Source organism: Notamacropus eugenii, chromosome X (genome assembly GCF_028372415.1).
Source record: "Notamacropus eugenii isolate mMacEug1 chromosome X, mMacEug1.pri_v2, whole genome shotgun sequence".
Lineage (NCBI taxonomy): Eukaryota > Metazoa > Chordata > Mammalia > Diprotodontia > Macropodidae > Notamacropus > Notamacropus eugenii.
Genome location: NC_092879.1, coordinates 32,046,673 through 32,053,766, shown reverse-complemented (window position 1 = coordinate 32,053,766; position 7,094 = coordinate 32,046,673). Strand labels below are relative to the sequence as shown.

The window sequence follows — 7,094 nt, the reverse complement described above, 5'->3', positions numbered from 1 at the left end:
TCCCTCAGGAGTATTAGATGGGGGCAGGGCCACTACACAGGGCTGAGGTAAGAATTAGCTGCTCAGTGCCCCCAGGGGTTTTACAATTCAACAATGGATGTGGACTGCTATAGGGGCTGCTGTGGAAGCTGCTGCTGCCTGCCCAATGTGGCTGCTGCCTGAGGCCAGAGCTACGGGAATGCCCTTCTCCATTCTTGGTCAGCTGAAAAAATCCTGTCACTGACCTTTGGCACCTGTGGGTTGAGGGATCTGTGAACCACTGCTACTGCGACTAGGGATTCCACCCCTGAGGCCTACTTGCTCCTCCTCCCAGAGCTGCCCCGCGCAGCCAAGGCTGGGCTGGGCTCTGCTCCCCAGTGTGACAGATGTTTCCTGTCAGCCTTTCAGGTCATCCTGGGCTGGAAATCTCCTCCACTCTGTTCTGTGGCTTCTGCTGCTCTAGAATTTGTCAAGTCTTTCTTTACAGGTATTTTATGGGCTGTGGGGGAAGAGCTAGTAATGTGCATCTTTCTACTCTGCCATCTTGGCTCTGCCCCCCCAATTCTATTTTTTTAAAGAAAATTCACATTTTATTTAGAATGAAATAAACTACACAAAAATTGCTTTTCCTGACCAAAAATAACAGCAACATTTTCCTCATTACTCACTCCTAGATAAACCACAAAATCCTAATTTGCAAGTTCTCCAAGCTAGGTTTATAAGTCAAGATGAGGAATAGAAAAAGGCAGAATAGACGCAAACAAGATCAGTTTATTTTTTATGTTTGTGAGATTGGCTTCCAGTTCATAGAATAGAATGTTTGATATATACCTGTGAAAAGTTCATGAAACACTTATTGTGGAGCCCCAACAGAGGAATATAAACCACAGCAATCACTCATTTATGAGGAATAACATTGGCTCTGTCACCTAAATTTTAAGTGAACTCATTCATTTTCATTCATTTCATGAATTCAGGGATGACATGAAAATGTTTATAAGGTCATGGTTTGGGATAAACTCTTCTTAAGTGTATCTTTTTACTGTCAATGGTGCAACATTAAAATATATATAGGAGCCAGTGGTCAGTAGTGAACTTCATTTTAACTAAATTTTTTTCCCACTTTTCCTGCCAATACCTTTTTTTTTTTTTTTACAATAATTAAGAAACTCAAAACCTGACAGTTGGATCCCTGATAATCATAAATTATATGTCCAGAATGAAGTTAACTAAAACATCTCCAGAGTCGTAACTACCAGAAGAAATCACAAAGAAATGAAATGTTGTATTTCTACATTTTGGAAGGTCAATTATCAAAAGAATTTCAGTTCATAGAATAGCAGTTTAACATACAGATTAACAGTGATTAACTATCCAAATGGAGACCTAAAAACAAACTTATCTTCAATGATTAAGTGGCCTATCAATATCTCAGGACTTCTATCCCAATCCCCAATATGTAAATTCAGGGAGAAAACCTATTTTAGCCAGTTTCCTTATGTATTTTCAGTTATCTCTGAATTACTTGTGGGAAGAACTTCTTCTTCAAGGTCCAGTTTACTTGTGTAGAGTTTGATGTAAGTGCACACCATTAAATCTAAGTCATGTTTTATATCAAAGTTTATGTTAAGCAAAGCCAAGTTACTTGACTGGTGAGCTGTCAGAGTATATGTCAGGTATGCCTTAAGACGTTTTCGACCATTTTCATCTCTCATTTTTCATCTTCATCAATGGAAGTATGCAGAGGACTTTAAGCAATGCATAAACATTAGGAAAAAATCTGATGTCTGATAGATGCAGGGCTGTATCACAAAGGCAATATTCACAACACTGGTGGTGACTATGAATATGCTGATGTAGTTCTCAATCCCAAAGTATAACAGACTGTCCTTATAGAAGGCAAAAGGAAAATATTTATTCACACACCAGAAAGCCAAATCCCAACACCAGAAAACAAAATCAGTCTTCATAACCAAGAAGTCAATACATATTATCACTGCAGGGGTCAAAGCCATTCCCAGCCCCACACACACACCAGCTGGGGCATTCCCACAAACAAACAAACTTTCACGAGCCTAACTGTGCCTGTTTGCCTGTGTCCTTCCTAGCTCTGACTAGCCTGACCAACTTCCTCCCAGATCTGATCTACCCTTCCTGTTCCATCCTTTCAGCAAGCTCCTCCCACCACATGTGACTTAGGCTTCCAGGTGATCTAAGCAAGTCACATGGGCCTATTGATGAATGGGAAAGATCTTCCCATTAAAATTACCATTACAAGGGCTTCATAAATTGTTGCTGGAAACTTGATATTTTTTCCTCTGTGTTTCCATTTGATTCTGCAACAATGGAGTTCTGCAGAAAGAGTGTTTGGGTTAGGAAGGTCACTTTTGTACATATCAGCATGATGTTCCTCCAGTGTATTAAATTTCAGCTGTCCCATGACAGAGGGAACTAAAAACAAACACATCAGTGCTTTGAGGTGCTCTTCAGAGAAGATATCCCTCAGCTCCTGAATGATGTGCTTTACAGTTGAGACACTAAGTACCTCTTTGTAATAGCTTTTACATATTACTTCAGGTTCTAGGTTAGCTTACTGAGGCCTGTGAAATTTTCCAGGAAGTTTAATGTCTATATTCAGCTTAGCTGCCAAATTTGTGGCTTCCTCAACCAAAATTCATGATAAACTTCAATATTTTCCATCACTTCATTTAAAGAGTAGAACACTGCTGGCTGCAAACTACTGGCAGCAAAGAAGACATCAGAGATCTGACCCTGGAGATTCTTTCCACAGGCTCTTATAAAAGAAAGTAGGTTTTTTAGAACCACAACAATAACAATGAAATCAAAATCTGCTAATGCACTACCAAATACAAATGCTTGACCAGCAATAAAGTTATCCCATCTAACAGTTGTGTCGCTATTTACATTACCTAAACATGAAACAAGAGCTTGTAAAAGGTCCACTGAAATCTCAAAGGCATCATGTCTGCCTTTCCATTGAAAATGGAAAATCTCCTTCATCTCATTACTCTTCTCACTATTCTGAAAGAGAATGGAGATAACACTATCCAGTCCACCAGCAACTGTGGTGACAGATGAAAAAAGAGCAAACTTCTTCAATTATTCCCAAAGCAACAGACACTCCCACCACAGCAATAGATTTTGCCAATCATGTGTTTAAGGCACAGGAGGAGCAGAGGGTGTGGACAGCTGGGGGTATTTCTCCAAAAGTCTCATGGCCACAACTTTCATCTTTGAAGAAAACCTACTGGAGACAATATAGGCCTGGACACTGGAGACAGTACTCCATTATTCCGGCCCCGTTTTTCAGTAATGGTGGTGTGAAACTTAGCCAAAATTTCAGCATCAGCTTCATAAGGAAGAAAACCTATAAATTCTTCCCTCAAGTTGTGAGAGTCATCCACAAACCTAACGATGCTCCTCTCCAGCTATGTCCACTACCTCATCTGCAACATCTGTAACATAATGTAACATCTGTAACAATGGAAAAGAAGTGAGAGTCCTGGATTTCCTGAGTGTCTCTTCTTGGATACAGCTCTCATAGATCTCCAGCATTTGCTTTTGCTGGGTTTTAGAGCAGAACAACATGCAGACTGCTGTTGTCTCAAAGCATTTGCGCAAAACCTCATCACCAGCATTAATTCTACACTCAAGCAGAGCTCAGAAGTTATCTGGCATAAATATGGCTTCTGGAATTTCATCAGTTTTGTGGCCATCTAAGGGTATATTTTGTTTACCCATGATGATCAAAATTTCAAACAAAGACTTAAAATAATTTTTGTTTTCCTTCTCTTCTCTCTTTCTGTCTCTTTCCTCTTCTCTCTCTCTCTTCTCTGTCTCTGTTTTCCTGTCACTCCTTTCCCTCTCTCTGTCTCTGTCTCTTTCCTCTCTGTCTCTCTGTCCATTCTCTTATCTTCTCTTCTCGTGTTCTCCTTCTGCAACTGCATTTTGCACACTATTACTGTTATTTGTTTCTTGATTGGTTTGTTCTTGTTCAGAAGTTTCATCAATTTTTCACTATTTCAATGACTTGATTTCATCTTCACTCAACTCCTTTATTTGTTTTCTATGCCTACTTTCTGGATTGTTCAGATGACTTGTAAGTTCAAATATTGTTGGTACAGCATTATCTCAGAGAACTGTTCCATAAGGGCTACTTTTACAGATCATAGATGTTTCAAAGTGTTTGGCACAAAGTTGATAATGCTTATTGAGTTGATCAGGTGTTTTATCTACTAAGTCAGCCATTCTACAATTCTCACATTATCTTTTATTTTTTCAATCTTTTGGTTTGGTTTTGTAACTTCTTGGTTTATCTCATAGTCATTAGATTCCCTGAACTCCACTCTTTCTTTTAAAGAACTACTTTGTTCAGTGAGCTTTTGAACCTCCTTTTCCATTTGGCTAATTCTGCTTTTTAAAGCCTCTTTCTCCTCATTGGCTTTTTGGACCTCTTTTTCCAATTGAGTTAGCCTATTTTTAAAGGTGTTATTTTCCTCAGTAATTTTTTGGGTCTCCTTTAGCAAGTTGTTGACTCGCTTTTCAAGCTCTTCTATGGCCTAAGCCCATTTCATATTCATTTTGGAGGTACTGGAGGCAGAAGCCTTGACTTCCTCTGACAGTATCCCTTGTTCTTCCTCATCTGAAAGGATGGAAGGAGACACATTCACCAAGAAAGTAACCTTCTATGATCTTATTTTTTCCCCCCTTTTTAGGCATTTTTCCAGCCAGTTACTTGACTTCTGAATCCTTTGTCAAGAGGAGGGTCCTGGTGCTCCTCTTCCCCCAAGTACTGTACTCAAGGCTGAGATTCAGATCAGCTGCTCAATTCCCCCAGAGGCTTTAAGCTGAGCTGCCTGGACAATGGACCCAGTTTGCTTCCGCGGTCACCGTAGCTGCCCGCCACCCGCTGCTGCTGCTGCTGCTGCTGCCACCTCCCCTGCTACCTGGGGCCAGTGCTGAGAGGACCCCGCTCCCCTCTCACCCAGCTGGGAAAGCCCTCGCACACTGACCTTTGGAGCTTTCTTTGGCACTTGTGGTTTGAGGAATCTGGGACCCTCCCTGCTGGGAATTTTGCCCTGGAGGTCTGTTCAGGTCCTGTTCTTCCCAGTGCTGCGCGACCAGGGCTGAGCTCTGCTCCACTCCGCATCCCATGAGATAGAGCTTTCCTGTCGGCCTTCCAGGTTACCTTTGGCTGGAAACCTCTTTCACTATGTTGTTACATGGCTTCTGCTGCTCTAGAATTTGTTGTCATTTTTTACAGGTATTTTGTGGGATGTGGGGGAAGCACTAGAATATACTCATCTTTCTACTCCACCCCTCCCTTCTACAATTCTCTACCCACTTTTGGCACTGGGCCGGGTCCCATGAGAACCTAAAGAAAGCTAGGTCTGACTGCATGCTCTTCCATGTGCAGTATGGGGCTATGCAGAACTTCAGCATTGTTGCCATCCAGTCAGGCCTCCTCCCCTTGCCCCCTGCTGGAGGCCCCCTGGCCCTTGGGGAGGCTAGCCTGGCTGGGTTCAGAGGAGGAGGAAGAGGTATTATTTTCATCAATATTATTTGTGCCTTCTTTAGTAAAGCTGTTGACTCATTTTTTTTTATGATTTTCTTGCCATCAGTTTCATTTCTCTTCCCAATTTCTCCCTACCTCTCTTATTTGGTTTTTAAAATCCTTTTTGAGCTCTTCTAGGGCCTGAGACCAATTTCTATTGTTCTTTAAGTCTTTGCATGTAACTGCTTTGATTTAATTATCTTCTGAGTTTGTGTTTTGATCTTCCCTGTCTTCACAGTAACTTTCTATGGTCAGTTTCTTTTTTTAATTGTTTGCTTATTTCACCAGCTTCTTTCTTGTCTTTTAACTTTATGTTAAAATTTGGCTCTGTTCCTGGATGGAGGGGGGTACACTATCCCAAGCTTCAGGTTTCTCATTCTGCTGTTTTCAGAGCTATTTCTGGGGGTCTGTAAGTTTTCAGTTCTTCTAAGGTGGCATAATCTAAGGAGAAGCATGCTCATTGCTCTGCTGGCCTGTGCTCTCATCTGTGAGTGACCACGAGCCACTCTTTTCTGCCCTGGACCTGGGAGCAGGATCTGTTAGTGCTCCTCATTGCCCTGGGACTGTGACTGGAACCTTATTCGCACAATGCAGCAGAGTCCTGCTCCCAGTACCAGCAAAGGATACCCACTTCCTGATAGCAAGATGAGGGACTCAGAGTGCAGATCAAGACATATTTTCTTGGACATTGTTTATATGAGAATTTTTGTTTGATTATACGTATTTGTAACAGGAGTTTTATTTATTTTGATTTCTCAATGGAGGCCTGAGGTAGGAGGTAAAAGGGAGAAAAGACAGATTTTCTTGATTGAAAAAACATTTTAAAAAAGAAAAGCAGTCATGAGCCTATTACTGGGCCCTAGTTGTTATGAACAGATGACACAGCGTCATACAATCAATCACCTTTTGTCTTGAATTGTCTATTATGAATTGGATGAATGGTGCAAAATTGTCTCACAACAAAGTAAGTAGGATACAGGAAGCTTCTACTGATAAGTGGAATCGGTACATTCAAAATCCTACTCTTCTGGCTCCCTCTGGTGTCAATGCCCTTCAAAAACAAATAGTGACTACCAGAGACTGAGGCCTTTAGGCCTGATCCTGGAACCCTGCCTCTTCTACTGGTCCAGTGGGCCCCACCAATAAGGTCCTGGATCCTGAGGAACACTGTTTTCCTTGGTTTGCCAGTCACTCCATCTCAGCCAGTAATGTGGTAACAGGGAGCAGTAATCTGCTCCATTGAGCAAAAATCCTCAAAGTATGAATAGTGAGCCAAATCAGCTGACCACTTACTGTATGGCTACCTGCTAGGAATTTTTTTTACATTTTTAAATACAATAAAACTTTATTTAAAAATGTAAATGTCATTAGTACCTGCCTGGCTATACAAAAACAGGTGCAGGCCAGTCTGCTGACTGGGGATCCTGGAAAGTTTTTTTACTGGATAAACTCTAGGCTACATGGCTGGCACCTAGGAAAGCCGTGAAGTATGTAGCAGAGATCTTCATCCACATTGATTCCTGGGCAATGGCTGTGAATC

General features: G+C 41.4%; 1 pseudogene; it reads right to left on the bottom strand.

Moving 5' to 3' along the window:
* Positions 1–1,407: 1,407 nt before the first annotated feature.
* Positions 1,408–5,612, bottom strand: LOC140515312 (52 kDa repressor of the inhibitor of the protein kinase-like; annotated as a pseudogene).
* Positions 5,613–7,094: the final 1,482 nt, after the last annotated feature.